The sequence below is a fragment of the Nicotiana attenuata genome, unplaced genomic scaffold (genome assembly GCF_001879085.1).
Source record: "Nicotiana attenuata strain UT unplaced genomic scaffold, NIATTr2, whole genome shotgun sequence".
NCBI classification, from domain to species: domain Eukaryota; kingdom Viridiplantae; phylum Streptophyta; class Magnoliopsida; order Solanales; family Solanaceae; genus Nicotiana; species Nicotiana attenuata.
Window position 1 is genome coordinate 72,780 of NW_017671726.1, and position 17,242 is coordinate 90,021.

Consider the following 17,242-nt stretch of genomic DNA (forward strand, 5'->3'; position numbering starts at 1 on the left):
AGTTTTAAATTATGAGTCAGTAATAAATTGGCAGTAGAAGATAAAGCTAGTTATGAATGGTTGAAGCTTTAAACAGCTATAATTTGCGATCATTTGTCCATTATTTCTACAATATAGAAAAAGCAAAGATGGTCGACCAAGGCAGCCTTGTCATTATACCTACCACCATCTTTGTCTTTTTGATAAGAAATAACAATTTTCTACATCTACAATATAGAAAAGGCAAAGATGGTCGACCAAGGCAGACTTATCATTATACCTGCCACCATCTTTACCTTTTTGGTAGAAAATAATAAAAAAAATAAAATTTTCCAAAAATCTATACAATATTCTGGAAGTCTCCCCAATTTCATCTGCTTTTTTCTCCAACCAAACCCAACATCCTAGAAGTCTCCCCCAGTAGAAATATATTTACTCCCAGTCGGTACATTTTGAAAGACTTGCATAAGATTAATTCTTCTTCTCCTCGAGGTCAGTTCTTTAATCTTCTTCCAGTTCTTTCCAAAAAAAATAAAATAATTTCATGTTCAATGAGTGTTCCAATTCCAGATCTGATTTTCTTCCACTTCTTTCTCTCAAATTTTTTTTCCAAACCTGCTACCATTTTCAAATTTCATGGCTGAAATATATGGATTATTGTATTTGAAAGAGATTATTTATGTCAGATTATGTCCCCGATGTTCTTTGGCTTAACTTCTTTCTTCTGTTATTTCTGTATGATCTTAATTTATGTTGAATTTTAGTATTAATAATGTCTACTATATAGAAAAGGCAAAGATGGTAGAAATTTGAAAAAACAGAAGTATGAGGGAATTGCTGAAATGAGAGGGAAAAAAAGGATTTTTCTAAAAACTTTTGTATTAGAGATCCAAAGAAGAGAGTTTTAACCAAAAGAGAGAAAAAAAAGACTCAATAATAACTGGGGGAACTACTTTTACGATGGTGGACCTTGTAGAAATCCTAATTGTCCATGACCATGATTCTAAGTGTTTCTAATTAATATTTTTTTTTTTACTCTTTTGATGTAGTAAAATTGGTAATGTAGACATCGAATCCTTTGTATGGTCATTGTTTTATTCTTTATAAAACTTTTATTTTTTAGGGGCTAAGTTAGTGCAAGCAAATGTGTATCGTCTTTGGTCTTTGTATGAAAGTTTTTCACCTTTTTTAGGCCTCCCGTCTCTACATAAAAATGTTGTTGGGAAGAGAATGGAGAGGTGATAATTCCACTTTTAGATGTAAAATTGTAGCTGTTTGTTTGCTCCTGTCTTAGGAGCCATCTGTTTATCAATGTATGAGATTTATATGTTGTGGTTTTCCCTTTTAGTATTTGTGAATTTTGGAAAACATGAAGACTTCTCATGGTAAAAACTTCTATATTAGAGATCCAAAGAAGAGAGTTTTCTTTGCAGGCTGCCTCTCTTTTCCTCTCTTCTTTTACATAGTTACATTATTTTTTTTTACTTCAGCTTTATAATTAATGTTTCTTTGTCATCGTTCTTCTGTGTAATATTCAAATGTATTTGTTAGTGTTAGTTCTCAGAAATGGCTGGCAATAAAAAGTTATTGTTGGTTAGTTATTGGTAATTCAACGTATTTATCGGCTAATTGTTGCTATGACTTCTTTGATCAAAAGTTGTTGGCTATATTTGATGAGTCCATACCTATACACTAATTTATTTTCTCATTAGCCTGTAAATAAAATATTTTTTTCCCTCAGCATATAGAAACCACTTATACGAGATCATTATTGACGGTTTCCTATTTTGGTTTGTTCTGTTTTAATTACAGGTTTTGCTCTTTGTTGTGTTGTAATAACTGTTTGTTCGTGCGGTTTAGTAGCACATCACTGGTGGTAAGTACTGTTCTTTTGCTGGATTTAATTTTTTTCACTTGCCTTCTTCGTATTAAGGAGGTGTTGGCCATTTTATTCATTTCATGTCGTCTCAATCATACTTTTAACTCTTTTCGATTACAAGGTAATATATTCTATCCAAAATTATTATGTAGCTATGCATATAATAGAAATATCTTTAGTTGAGATGCTTTACTTTGTGGTATATGCCAATACAATTTAACTTACATACCTTGTCCGTATATCATTCATCAATGATAAACATATAGCTAAAATTATAATTTTTCCTTTTTTAAGCACCGGTCATTAAAAAGATATTCAGGCAATAGAAAAGCTGCCTTAATAGCGGATAGAAATCATGAAAATGACCAGACCTTTGGAAAAACACGTGATGACAAAAGGGCTAGGAGACGCGAATTGTATAGACTTATGCCACCTGATAAAAAAGAGGCCATTTTGGCACGACGACGTGCAAACAGAGCTGAACTGAAAAGACGACGGCTGACTGCTTACTGAAAGTTTAATTAGTGTTGATACTGCTAATGCATCATCCTCTAATGCTGCCAATGTTTCTAACAACCAGAGGTCTCTTAATATAAAAGACTCATTGCCTTTTTCAAGAAGAACAGGTAAGATTAAAATTCAAAATGTGTTTAAACTACATCTATTAAGAACAATAGTAATTACTTCTTTTCTAGGTTAATAATCTCCTCATAACTAGAGTTCTCATATGCAGGGTATGTTTTCACAGAACCTGGTTGTTCGAGTAGTATGCAAGCAGAAAATACGTATGTCAAATTAAAAGATGTACCGAAATGCCAATTTTGTGGAGCAAAAAAGTTTGAATATGAACCGCCTGCATTTTGTTGTGGCAACGGTTCTATTCAATTAATATCCCATGAAATGCCAACAGAGTTAAGAAACCTTTATATAGGAAATAGTGAGGAATCAAAACATTTTCGAACTTGCATTAGAACATACAATAACATATTTGCGTTCACATCCCTTGGAGTAACATATGACAAAGAGCTAGCAAAGAGAAATAATGGTACTTATACCTTCCGTGTTCAAGGGCAGATGTATCACTTTATAAATGACTTGATACCAACTGATCAAAAAGGAAAAAAGCTTCAGTTATACTTCTTTGATAGTAAAAATGAAGTAAGAAACCGAATGACATGTTCAAACAAACTGAATGAAGATATTGTAAAGAGTTTGACAGATATATTAAAAATTAATCCATACTCAATGCTTTTGAAATCCTTAATGAATATTTCACAATTTTCTGATTTTTGCATTGCGCTTAGAAGTGATGCTGGTTTAGATCAACGAGTATATAATTTACCAACTGTAACAGAAGTTGCAGGTATATGGGTTCAACATGATATCAATAACTCTATTCCTTCACCACATATCCGTATATATATATACAATTATTGATAGAAGTCAACTGGTAAATTATGGCTGTTACGATCCATTACAGTATCCATTGTTGTTCCCTTACGGTCAAAATGGATGGCATTGTGGTATTAAAAAATTAAACATACTACTGATAAATCAACAACGTGAATATACTGTGAACACGAACAATTACCGAGTGTAATAAATATGTGCTCAATTAATAGATTGCTCGATATGGAAGCTGAAGTTATGCAAAACGGAAAACGAAAAAGAAACACAGCTTCTTGTCGTGAATATTACTGTTACAAACTTCAAATAAGAGATGATGAAAATATACTTTTACATGCTGGCAGATTATTTCAACAATATACTGTGGATGAATGGATAAAAATTGAAAGCCAAAGATTAGACTTTGATTTTTAAATCAAGATTTATTCAGAGTTGATGTATTAGGTGGGCTCTTAGATGTCCTACGCTGTGGGGAAAGAGAAGCTTCACAGGTTGAAAAATAAAAAATACTCCCACTTAGCTTTACGGGAGGCCCAAGAGATATGCGCCGAAGGTATATGGATGCTATTGATTAGTGCAACGCTTTGGAAAACCTGATATATTTTTGACTATGACCTGTAATCCTTCTTGCCCTGAAATAAATGAAAACCTCTTGTTAATAGATGAAACACAAAATAGATTGGATTTACTAAGTCGAGTATTTCGAGCAAAATTAGAAGAGTTGAAAAAGGATATTGTCAAAACACAATAATTTGGCAAAGCCGCAACATTTATGTATACAGTGGAATTTAAAAAACGGGGACTTTCACATGCTCATTTTCTTATAATCCTTGATGAAAAATATAAGTTACTAGCTCCTGAAGCATATGACTGTTTTGTATATGCTGAATTACCCGATGAAAAAGAAAATCCTACTCTATATTCACTTGTTACATATCACATGATGCACGGTCCATGTGGAGAATTAAATCCAACAAATTCTTGTATGAAGAATAAACTAGGTCAATGTAAATTTAAGTATCCTAAAGAGTTTGCAGAACAAACAGCTAAAGGAAAAAATTTGTATCCAATTTATAGAAGACGGAACACAGAAAAGAAAGTGAAAATTGGAGGACACCTTCTTGATAAATCATGGGTTGTTCCTTATAATCCATATTTACTTTATAAATTCAACTGTCATATAAATGTTGAGATTGTTCTGATATTAAAGTTGTCAAGTACATTTATAAGTATATTTGCAAAGGACATAATAAAATTGCATTTCATATACATGCTAATGATACAAACGTAAAGATAGTTGAAATAAAGGAATACCAATCTGCTAGGTGGGTATCACCGCCTGAGGCTACATGGCGTATATTTACTTTCCCTATTAGCGAAATATTTTCAAATGTATATCATCTTCAGCTACATCTTGATGGACAATAACTTGTTTCCTTCAAGAGTACAAACAATATTAGTAAAATTGTGAACAATCCTATGGTTAAGAAAACAATGTTAATCGAGTTCTTTTTAATGAATAGAGAAAACAAAGATGCTAAGAACCTGAATTTATTATATCGAGAATTTTCCGAATACTTTGTATGGTCATCAACATATAAAACATGGACACACCGTCAACGAGGAAATGCTATTGGTCACGTTGTGACATGTCTTCCAACTGAAGGAGAAAGATACTATCTTAGACTACTTCTAATGAATGTAAGAGGACCAAAATTATATGAAGATTTGCGAACAATAAATGGAGTATGTTGTACCACATTTAGAGAAGCTGCAGAAAGAAAATGATTACTACTTTGTGATAATAATTTGATAGAATGCATGTCTAAAGCTGTAAGTTACCAAATGCCATCCAGTTTAAGATAATTATTTGCTATGTTGTTGATCTATTGTAATCAAACTAATCCAAGAGAATTATGGGAAAAAATTGAAAGCCCAATGTCTGAAGATTTCAAAAGAAATCCGAATGTAGAAGCAAGGGAAATCTATTACAAAGTGTTAAACCATATTAATAATATCCTTCATTCAATGGGGCGTGATACTAATGAATTTGAACTAATTTCAGAAGTGATAAAGCCATATGCAATAGCAAAAGAAGCTAAAGATATTCATTTCGAGAGAAATATCATTGTTAGTGATGAAGATTTACTGTTGAAAAACAAGTTAAACATTGAACAAAGAAGAGCTTACAATATGATTCTCGATAGAATATTTTCAAATAGACTAGGGGAATTCTTTATTGACGGTCCCGGCGGGTAAAAGCTTTTTATATCGTGCTTTAATAGCTACTGTGAGACACAAAGAATTTATAGCTTTAGCAACTGCAAGTTCCGGTGTTGCAGCTTCACTTCTTCCTGGAGGTCGAATTGCTCCTCCCGCTTTAAAATTCCCATTGATGTCAACGAGAACTTCAGCTGCAATATTAGTAAACAAAGCTCATTGGTGTCTTTAATACGAGATGTAAAACTAATTGTATGGGATGAAATTTTAATGGAAAGCAAACGGTGGAAGCATTTGATTTGCTTTTAAGAGATCTAATGGAAACAAAAATACTATTTGGAGGAAAGGTAGTTGTCTTTAGTGGTAATTTTTGACAAACTATTCCCGTAGTTCTTAGTGGTAAAAAGGAAGATTTTATTCGTGAAAGTTTATTGTGCTCTGAAATTTGGAATCAACTTGAAAAATTACAACTATTTGAGAATATGCGTGCTAAAACAGATCCTGCCTTTTGTGAATATTTAATGAGGAGTATTAAGTCCATAAATCTTACCTCCAAGTGTTCCTCCTTGATTCCCTCTTCAATCCTCTTCAAAAAGCTCTAAAATCGCCCAAAAATGGTGAAACTTAGGCTAAAAGTCGCGAAATGGGTCTTTTAAACATTCTGCCCAGCTATTTAATTCACTTAATCGCGATCGCGGGAAATCCATCGCGATCGCTAAGCACAAACTCCGCGGGCCCAACATTTCACTCTACGCGATCGCGTATATACCCACGCGAAGGCGATGCACAGGGTCTTACACCTACGTGATCGCGAATGAACCCACGCGCAGTATCTTACACTCACGCGATCGCATCACTATCTATGCGAATGCGAAGAATAACCTGGATGGCCCCCCCACAAATCCTCTACGCGATCGCGAGCCTCCTCACGCGATCGCGATGAGGAAATACCTGCAACAGATCTGAAGCAAAATCTGCAACATCTCAACTATGCAATTGATCCGTTTAACCACCCGAAACTCACCCGAGGCCCTCGGGACCACAACCAAACATGTCAACATATCCCATAACCTCACTCAAACTTGTTCCAACCTTCGGAACGCCCAAAACAACATCAAAACACCAAAATCACATCGAATTCAACCCTAAGAATTCCAAAAACTTCCAAATTCCGCTTTCGATCAAAAAGTCTATCAAACCTTGTCCGAATGACTTGAAATTTTGCACACATGTCACAAATGACACAATGGACCTACTCCCAACTTCCGAAATTCCATTCCGACCCCTATATCAAAATCTCACCTATCAACCGGAAATCACCAAAATTTTAATTTCGCCAATTCAAGCCTAAATCTACCCCGGACCTCCAAAACACATTCCAATCACGCTCCTAAGTCCCAAATCACCTAACGGAGCTAACCAAATCATAAAAATTCCAATTCAAGGTCATATACTAACAAGTCAAAATTTGGTCAACCTTTCAAATTTTAAGCTTCAAACTGAGATCTGTTCTTCCAAATTTATTCTGATTATCTTGAAAACCAAAACCGACGACTTACATAAGTCACAATACATAATACGGGGCTAGTCATGCCCGAGAACTGGCGAGCGAGGTGCAAAAGCTCAAAACGGCCGATCTGGTCGTTACATCCTCCCCCACTTAAACATACGTTCGTCCTCGAACGTGCCCATAGTTGTTCCAAAAGCCAACAAGTCGCTGTATAACCTTACCATGTAGATACCCGGGGGTGATCCCACGCCATCCTATCTCATATAGGTCCGATAACACAATGTAACTGAAATTTCGCAATCCAACCTAGGCCATAAACCTTAGAACCACATTTCCACTAATTAAATCATCTACAAGATTAGAATCTCACATTTATACTCTGAATAAGCCCTGATCAAGTTATAATAACCCATACCTGCAACCTCAGGTGTAATTGCATGACATACCACATAACTCAAACACTTGTAGCGATAACTTCTAATCACAGCAGTTGCTCAAAACATCCGAATTTCGATAATAAGCCTTTTATCAAATAAAGACCCATTCCAACACTTCCGTATACTGCCAATGATAAATGAAACATATAGGAAGTCATAACCACTCCTCAGATCAACCATTCGTGAAGCCACTTCTCCTTTAGCAAGGACCATGGCAAATTTCTGAGCCGAACATCGATATTATCCCTCCAACACGCTGAAACCGAATCCGTTTGTATTCATTCTAGATCCCAACAATCTCATCTAGTTCCAACACAACTACTCTGGGGACATGACACGTCAATACAATCTAAAGCCACAACTTGTGCAATCCGCGCACCAATAAGCAACAATATGAACGTACTCAAATCATGAAAATGACTCAAATGAGAGAGCTGTACCGCAAGCTCACCAGTACCACCACAACACAATGCTGGGAACCCGTCACACATCGTAGAAACAGAACATACGAATCTATCCCGAAGGATCATACCTCCACATAACTTCACTAAAATGCGCGGCCCTATCCAAACACGGGTCCACATGAAACACCTCAAGTCACTATGTTCAAAATCGACAACCACGTGCAATTTGATGTCTAGAACCAACGCAAATCATCATAACCACGAAGAAGAAATTGAAATAACATTACACAGACCCGAAAGGACACAACCGATACGCCATCCGCCGAGCAATACCCAATACTCTTCCCGCTCGAATTCCACTAAGAGGCCCCAATAAAACCGCACCACATGTGCCTATAACCAACAAATCCTAACGCCTCGCATCACGGAAAGATAACTCATAGATCTCCCCAGATCACTAATAAGCTCAATAACAATCGAATCAACACATCCCTCAACAATACAACTTGGAGTCAACCAAGTCAACTCGATGTAGAGCACACCTCCATATTGGCCTACTAATGAACCCCTTATCTAGGAGTTCCTGAAGCTGCTCCTTCAACTCCTTTAACTTCGTCGGTGCCATACGATGCGGTGCCCGACACCAAATCAATACCGAAATCGACAACCTTGTCCGGCGGCATGCCTGGCAGCAGGAAACACATCCGGAAAATCCTTCACCACCGGAACTGAATCATGGTAGGAGTCTCTGCACTGCCATCCATCATGAAGGCCAAATAAGAAAGACAACCTTCCCTAACCATCCGCTGGGTCTTCAAAAATGAAAGCACCTTACTGGGAACATAATCCATCGAATCTCGTCACTCAATCCATGGCATTCCTACCGCAACAGCCCAGAATAACACAACATTGAGACAATCAGTCTATACCCAATATCACATCCAAAATCTAACATACCAAGCAACAAAGGATCCACTCGGGTCTCCAAGTCCATAACACACACGAATCACAATATCCGATCCCAATTCCGCCGTCCGAATACATACCACACCTCGAATAGCAAATCATTCCACGAGAGGTACTCCTATAATTCTTCTGTGACACCAAGCAACTCGAACATCAGCAGTCGATCCAACAAGAGAGTGCCGCAATACTGATGAAGTATCATCAACTCAAACACATCGCCCTTTCTAGAACGTATACTTTCATCAAGCCATACTAGTTAGTAATATCATTTCCCTAGTCATCTGAGACTGTCCATGCTGCTTAAGAATTTATGACCTTCCTTTCAGAACTGAACTGTGACCTTACACATGCAAATCTCAACCCTACTCAACATACCGCATGTACCATGCCACCCCATGATAAATATGAGAACTTCATAATCCACTACGAGCCACAACTATTACGTACCCAACCAGCCAAAAACTTTCCATTGATTCCATCTAGAAGAAAATCACTATACATTCCATGCTCCTCACGCTAGTAGCAAATATACATCTCTAACCGTGGTAGAAACCATCAAGAACCCTCCAAATTCCATTTGCACAAAACTAAACCGTCAGGACTGAATCCTTATAACTCAACCAAGCTACGCATGCCACTAAAACCCAAGAGCATTGCCGCAAAACGCCTGCAGAAACTCATTACCTCGTAAGCATCCAAAGAACTAATCATATCCTTACCATGCCGATCTGGCCTACTACCAAGCTATCCTATCTATCCAAGTTCCTTCTGATTTCCCTTCAACTTGATACTTCTTCATGCTATAACACCACAATTCCTCAGCCCAGACTCACCACACGAGACCCAAACATGAAACCACTCCGTCTAAGGCTCATAAGCCGCTGAATACTCTCTTAAATATTCCCAAAAACACCACATTCAAAATACCTACCTTGAAGGGACTTCCTGTGAATCCCATAATGATATAGAAATACCACGAGTCTTGACTTCCTCCAATGCAAACCTCAGTTTCTAGCCAAATATACAACTTGAAAATCTCCAATTATTACATGTAAAATCTTGAACCCATTAGAACCATTCTCGAGAGTTATCCACTCTACTCAAACCGCAATTAGACTGATCAAAGGAACCGAACAACCTGTGCCTCATTAGCACTCCGACATCGCAGAGTGTAACTTCACCTTAATGCAACCAAGCAACTTCCGGTTCTATGCACCGTACATCCCTTTACTAATAACAACTCAAGTCATTCCACGATTCTCATACACCCGGGACGATTGGGGCGTGGACATAAGGGTCTTTATGACACAATCAATAATTCGCTTCATTTTCAATTAGGCCTTTCTCTAGCTTCTTTAGGGGTTATTACTTCTTTGGTAGCTTAACACATGTACTCTTTACTTGCTTATGCATTCATAGCACAAGACTTTACTACTCAAGCTGTATAGCCACCACCAATATATCGCAGGATTCATCATGAAAGGAAATTTTGCTCATGGAGCTATATTTTTCATTAGAGATTACAATCCGGAGCAAAATGAAGATAATGTATGGGCAAGAATGTTAGAGCATAAAGAAGCTATCTTATCTCATTTAAGTTGGGCCAGCCTCTTTCTGGGATTCCATACCTTGGGACTTTATGTTAATAATGATGTCGTGCTTGCCTTTGGCACTCCGGAGAAGCAAATATTGGTTGAAACTATATTTGCTCAATAGATACAATCCGCTCATGGTAAAACTTCATATGGATTCGATGTACTTTTATCTTCAACGAGTGGTCCGTCATTCAATGTGGGTCGAAGCATCTGGTTGCCGGTTGGTTAAATGCATAACATAACCTTTATTGAAATTTCCTTTACTCGAGCCATCCCCGGTCTCAACCTCCGTAAGCCATAACCGATTAACCAGTACGCCTCCAACTGGAACCAACATAGCACATAACCGTGCAATCAACTAGCTAATAGCAGACTCCCCCACTTGGCTCAAAGCCATAGATCAAAACACACAGTAACTCATAATGCATATACTTTATTACTGCCATAATACCATAGTGAGATTGAACTAAATTCTTCATAAGCTCGTGCAACACAGACCATCTAGTACTTCAAATCTTCTGCAAATCTCGCATTCACCCTCGTAACAGTCAAGCCCACTCTCTTAAGCGATCATTTCAAATGGTAAAACATATATTAACTGGTAAAAGAGGTCTTCCAAAAAAACAATATAAGGATCACACAAACTTCAGAACACTCCGCAGGAGATAACCCACCCGCTTCGCCTCAAACTAACATCTCTTTATACCCTTCCACCGCCACGCAGTCACTTAATGTTCCTGAGTCTGAACTCATATCACAACTGAAATCTACTTCACTTCCCAACGAGGCAACATGAAAAGGTCCTTCAATCACGCCCACAACTCGGGACATACATCAAATCACGATGGAAATCAAGCACCGGATTGTTCTTACTACCCCCAAGCAGACCATTCTCGTCTCATTCAAATCATTTGAACACATCTCGCAGTCACATCATACTCATCACATAGTCATCCAGCCATCACTTCCACTAAATGGGAAACTACCAAACATAGAAATTCGAAAGCATATGCTCACACAATCAGCACCTCAGTGCTTAAGCTACAGGCAAAACCCCGCCTCAAGTCCTCTAGACTGGCCCAACATCAATTGCACAGAAATCACATCTCGCCCCTCGATCAGGGGATCACAAGCCGTCAATGCACGGATGATACCGAGCGCTCAAGTGCACATACGAACGCGTGGAAGGAAATTCAAAGAGTTACATTTCAATCTGAATCAAGGACGCACGATAAGAATTCAAGAATGTGGAGTTTTTCCTAAAGGTTCTGCAGCCTCCCGAGGATAAGTACAGGCATCTCCGTACCGATCTGCGAGACTCTACTAAACCTGCTCATGACTCGTGAGACCTACGTAACCTAGGCTCTGATACCAACTTGTCACGACCCTAAAACCGACCCGATCGTGATGGCGCCTATCGTGAAACTAGGCCAACCGACACAACTCCCGAATTAACCAGTTAATCAATAACAATCATTTATAAGCCTTTAATTAATCAGATATCTCGTAATATAAGTCTAAATGAATAGTGCGGAATAAAAACACAAGCCCGACATCGGGGTGTAACAAGTCACGAGCATCTACTAAGGTCTGAATACAACAAAGAGTCTAAAAATGTACTAAATACAGTGTAAGGAAGACAAGAGGGAGAAAAGCAGTGCTGCGAACGTCTGCAGCTACCTTGCTAACTCCAATGACACTGCCACTGAGAAATCAACACCCGCTACCTGGTTCAGAACTACCTAAATCTGCACACAAGGTGCAGAGAGTAATGTGAGTATGCCAACTCAGTAAGTAATAAAAGTAAATGAAAGCTGAGCAGTAAGAAAACACGTAAGCCACGTCATAACGCTACAGCAAAAGCAATACATTTCCAAAACACTACAGAAATCATTTACTTCGTAAATCATGCTTAGTTTCGGTAAAACCTTTTAAAACAACTTTCAATAGCTTCAAACGAGTGATAAAAATAGTGATTAAAAAACGATAGAAATATAAACAGCCTCTCGGGCAAAACATGTACCATAAACCGCCCCTCGTCCATAATATCAATAGAACCAGCCCCTCGGGCTACCTCACAATCACTCGTAATTAGCCCCTCGGGCATAACATGAATCAAGAACTGCCCCTCGGGCTTCAATATGAAACAACAACAGCCCCTCGGGCTACAGCACATCACACATATTGGGTACCCGCGCTCACTGGGAGTGTACAGGCTCCGGGAAAGGCCCCTTACGGCCCAAGCGCAATAACAAGCCATCTCGTGGCATAATCAAAGAGGCTCTCGGCCTTATATCAATAACAAGCCACCTCGTGGCATAATAAATCAGTACCTCGGCCTCTCATATATCAAAAATTAGTACCACATGCTACGGCGTGCAGCCCGATCCCATGATATCCTCACAACATAGGCCCTCAGCCTCACTCAGTCAGATCTCACTCAAGCCCCTCGTGCTGGCTGTAAAACAAGTACTCGGCTCAAAATCATTTATGGAATCAAAAAGAGTGAATAAAATTGAGTTATGAAAACTGTAAGAACATAACATGACTAAGTGTAAACACTAAACCAAAACAGTGAGGTAAAACAGTAGTAAAAGCCCCTAAGGGTCCAAACAATCGGCACAAGGCCCAGACACGACATTTATCCCAAAACACAATAATATTTTAAAAAATATGACAATATCGAATAGTTTTCAAGTAAAATACGCGACTTAATAGTCGTACGGGACGGACCAAGTGACAATCCCTAACGGTGCACGATCCCACACTCGTCATCTAGCGTGTGCGTCACCTCAAAGTAGCACGACGATGTGAAATCTGGGGTTTCATACCCTCAGAACAGTATTTACAATCATTACTTACCTCTATCCGGTCCAATCTCTAGCCAGCGATGCCTTTGCCTCTCGTCTCGGCCTCAACTCGTGTCGAATCTAACCAAAATCGGAATCATGACGTCAAAATTTGCTAAGGGAACGAAGCCCATGCAAAAATAATCAAATTACGACCCGAATCCCGAAATTAACAAAACCCGACCGTCGGGCCCACGTCTCGGAATCTGACAAAATTAACATCAATGGAACCCTTATCTTCCCACGTGTTCATGCATATCAAATACTTCAAAATCCGATCACAAATGACCCCTCAAATCCCTAGATTTAGGTCTCCAATTTCCAAGCCCTAACTTCTAATTTTTAGGCTAAATTTTCACAAATTCCATGATTAATTAGGTAGAAATCACATTAGGATTGAGTATTAAGTCCATAAATCTTACCTCCAAGTGTTCCTCCTTGATTCACTCTTCAATCCTCTTCAAAAAGCTCTAAAATCACCCAAAAATGGTGGAACTTAGGCTAAAAGTCGCGAAATGGGTATTTTAAACATTCTGCCCAGCTATTTAATTCACTTAATTGTGATCGCAGGAAATCCATCGCGATCGCGAAGCACAAACTCCGCTGGCCCAACATTTCACTCTACGCGATCGCGTATATACCCACGCGAACGCGATGCACGGGGTCTTACAACTACGCGATCGCGAATGAACCCACGCGATTGCGATACACAACATCTTACACTCACACGATCGCATCACTATCTACGTGAACGCGAAGAATAACCTGGATGGACCCCACAAATCCTCTACGCGACCGCGACCCTCCTTACGCGATCGCGATGAAGGAATACCTGCAACAGATCTGAAGCAAAATCTGCAACTTCTCAACTATGCATTTGATCCGTTTAACCACCCGAAAATCACCCGAGGCCCACGGGACCTCAACCAAACATGCCAACATACCCCATAACCTCATTCAAACTTGTTCCAACCTTCGGAACGCCCAAACCAACATCAAAACACCAAAATCACATCGGATTCAAGTCTAAAAACTCCAAAAACTTCCAAATTCTGCTTTCTATAAAAAACTCTATCAAACCTCGTCTGAATGACCTAAAATTTTGCACACACGTCAAAAATGACACAACGGACCTACTCCAACTTTTGGAACTCCATTCCGACCCCTATATCAAAATCTCACCTATCAACCGGAAATTGCCAAAATTTCAATTTCGCCAATTCAATCCTAAATCTACCCCGGACCTCCAAAACACATTCCGATCACGTTCCTAAGTCCCAAATCACCTAACGGAGCTAACCAAATCATAAAAATTCCAATCCGAGGTCATATACTGACAAGTCAAAACTTGGTCAACCTTTCAAATTTTAACCTTCAAACTGAGATCTGTTCTTCCGAATTTATTCTGATTATCCTGAAAACCAAAACCAACAATTTACATAAGTCATAATACATAATACGGGGCTAGTCATGCCCGAGAACTGGCGAGCGAGGTGCAAAAGCTCATAACGACCGGTCGGGTCGTTACATGACTCTTAATATAGAACTTAAAATCTATTTTTTTCAAGTTTCAATCAAATCTATGTCCAAACGCTATTAATTATTTTGTGGGCAAGTATTCTCATGAAAATAGAGTCTATTTCTCTGAGCCAAAAAAGAAAAAGCAGCTGCCTCTTTCCCCGGGACATAACCCCATTTTTAAGCCCACGTTTATTTTGGTAAAACATTTATCGAACATGTAGTTTTTTTTTTCTACCAAGAAAAGGTGTTTTTGAGGTCCTAATTTGGCTCAAAACCACAAATTAATTAATGATCCTTTCTATTATGAAAATAATTTCTTCTTGTCCATGCATTTAGATATAGTATTTATTCTAACAATAAACAGAGGGGTTGTGTATGTATACATTAATGTTTTGAATTTTGTATAATCATGGAATCGACTCGATCATTAGATTATAAGTTCATAACCCTAGCCTATTCCCATTTGGGCGGCACTGATCTACCAATTCTTTGATTCAAGTTAGTAAGCAGGATCTTGAACTTAGAAATAGACCCTAGAAGCTAAAAAAGGCTATCCTGAGCAATTGCAATAATCGGGTTCATTGATATTCCTGGTATAGTTGATGCTATCACACATACAATCATACTCAATTCGATGGAATTGTTTGATCTTAAAGGGGATGTATAAAACTTGAAAGGGTCATTAAACTTATCGAATTAACTTCCCATTGATGTATTCTTTCATCGATTTTTAATCCAAACCGCGATGGTATTTTCTTGTTCCTGAATTGGTCTGTTTCACTCTCCAAAGAGCAACTCTTCTAAAAATCTCACTCAAAAGGTGCTGAGTTGGAATCCCATTCTAACTAAGAATGAGTCATTGCCCTTCTCCGACCCTGACTGCCCAACCTGAGAGCGGACTGGAGCTTTTGGCCTAATAGGTTTCATGTTACGTCAATTCGAGCTTGCTCGATCTGTTCAATTGAGACCTTATAATGCAATCGCATTCTCTGCAGGTCATTAGTTCATTTTCGAGTTCTTGAATCGAGTGTAGGGGAATGATGAATTTATTTCTTCGCCTTTTTGACAATAAATTAGAATTCTCGTGGAGAATAGGCGAATATACGAGATTATACTGACCAGAATATATGATTCGATTAAGGTCTGAATAATCAGGAATCGGTATTGGCCATAAATTACAAGAACATTCTGTAGTCTTAGTAAGAGGGGGAAGGGTTAAGGATTTACCCGGTGTGAGATATCACATTGTTCGAGGGTCAACAAGGGTGTTCTAGTGCGTTGTAGATTCTTATCCAAGACTATGCTTCAACAGGAATCACACAAGGTAGATTAGAAACCTCTGGTAAAATGCCCGCCCGTAACCCAACAGATAAAGTACATTACATAGTCCAGGAATTGGCGACTTACCCATTCAGTGATTTTGCACTGCACGTTCCCAAAATGGGGACTATCGGGTAAATTCAATATAATAGACGTCTGTTGGCATTCCAGCCTTCCTTCTCCTTTCATGGCCTATCCAAAAGAGAATCCAGTACTTCTTGGTCGTGAATATCTGAACTGGTTGTTTGCTGTTCAAGAATTTTTGTTTAGGCAGTTCATACCATCCATACATAGTGTTTTGATCTAAGATTTCAATTCTTCCGTGTTTCAGCAGTAACATATTTTTTCCACAGAGCTAAGGTCCAAAATATGGAAGAAACAAGCGTTTCCGCGACTCCACCACCCAGTCAAGTCCATAAGAAGTGATCCCATTTTTTTCATCGGGTCCGAATAAAGACCAAAGATCTTGAGCGACCGATCCGGCAGAACAACTCAAAAGATAAAGAAGTATCGTTAATCTCTTCAAAATTGACTATTTACCCCTCTGTTAGAGGTGTTCCAGAAATGTGTGCGATCGAGTAAATAGATCTACGAACGAATGGATCGGATCGACTTGGAAAATGGAAAGATTTGTACAAGTTATACGTTTCGTTACCACTTTGTGGAAAACCGTTAGGTATGAACTTGATTAGTGAAATAGTATCTCTTCCCCAAAAAGCATATTTTTTTTAACGACACACAAAGAAAATATTTTGTTGCGAATGAACAAGATATTGAGGAATTGTCCATACGTAAAATTAGAATTATTGATACGGGCCTTTTCCACAGAAAAGGGGAATCTTGTGTTCCAATAGAAGCAGAAGTGATGTGGATTATTCAAGAATCGAAGTTGATTTGCTTTATAAAAAGAAGATATCAATGGAACTTCTATGAAATGGTTTCACGGGATTCAGCCAATTGTCTTGATCGTGGAATATCATTGAGAAATAGGAATCCGGGTTATCAAAGGATTTCCTGCGATCTACTATGGAATTAGTCAATCATCCACTTTGGTATCTTATTGAACAAAAATGGTGATATTGTTCCTCCATTGATCAAGAATTTCGATTTTTGGGAAGTATCATGATCGTCCAATAAGAAGGGTTTCAATTTTTT

At 38.4% G+C, this 17,242-nt stretch overlaps 1 long non-coding RNA gene across 1 annotated transcript in view; it reads left to right on the forward strand.

Moving 5' to 3' along the window:
* Positions 1–63: 63 nt before the first annotated feature.
* Positions 64–17,242, forward strand: part of LOC109209884 — a 26,059-nt gene continuing 8,880 nt past the window's right edge. The window contains exons 1-2 of the long non-coding RNA XR_002065454.1: positions 64–471; positions 1,792–1,855. This is a non-coding gene — a long non-coding RNA (uncharacterized LOC109209884). The remainder of the gene's footprint in view (positions 472–1,791; positions 1,856–17,242) is intronic.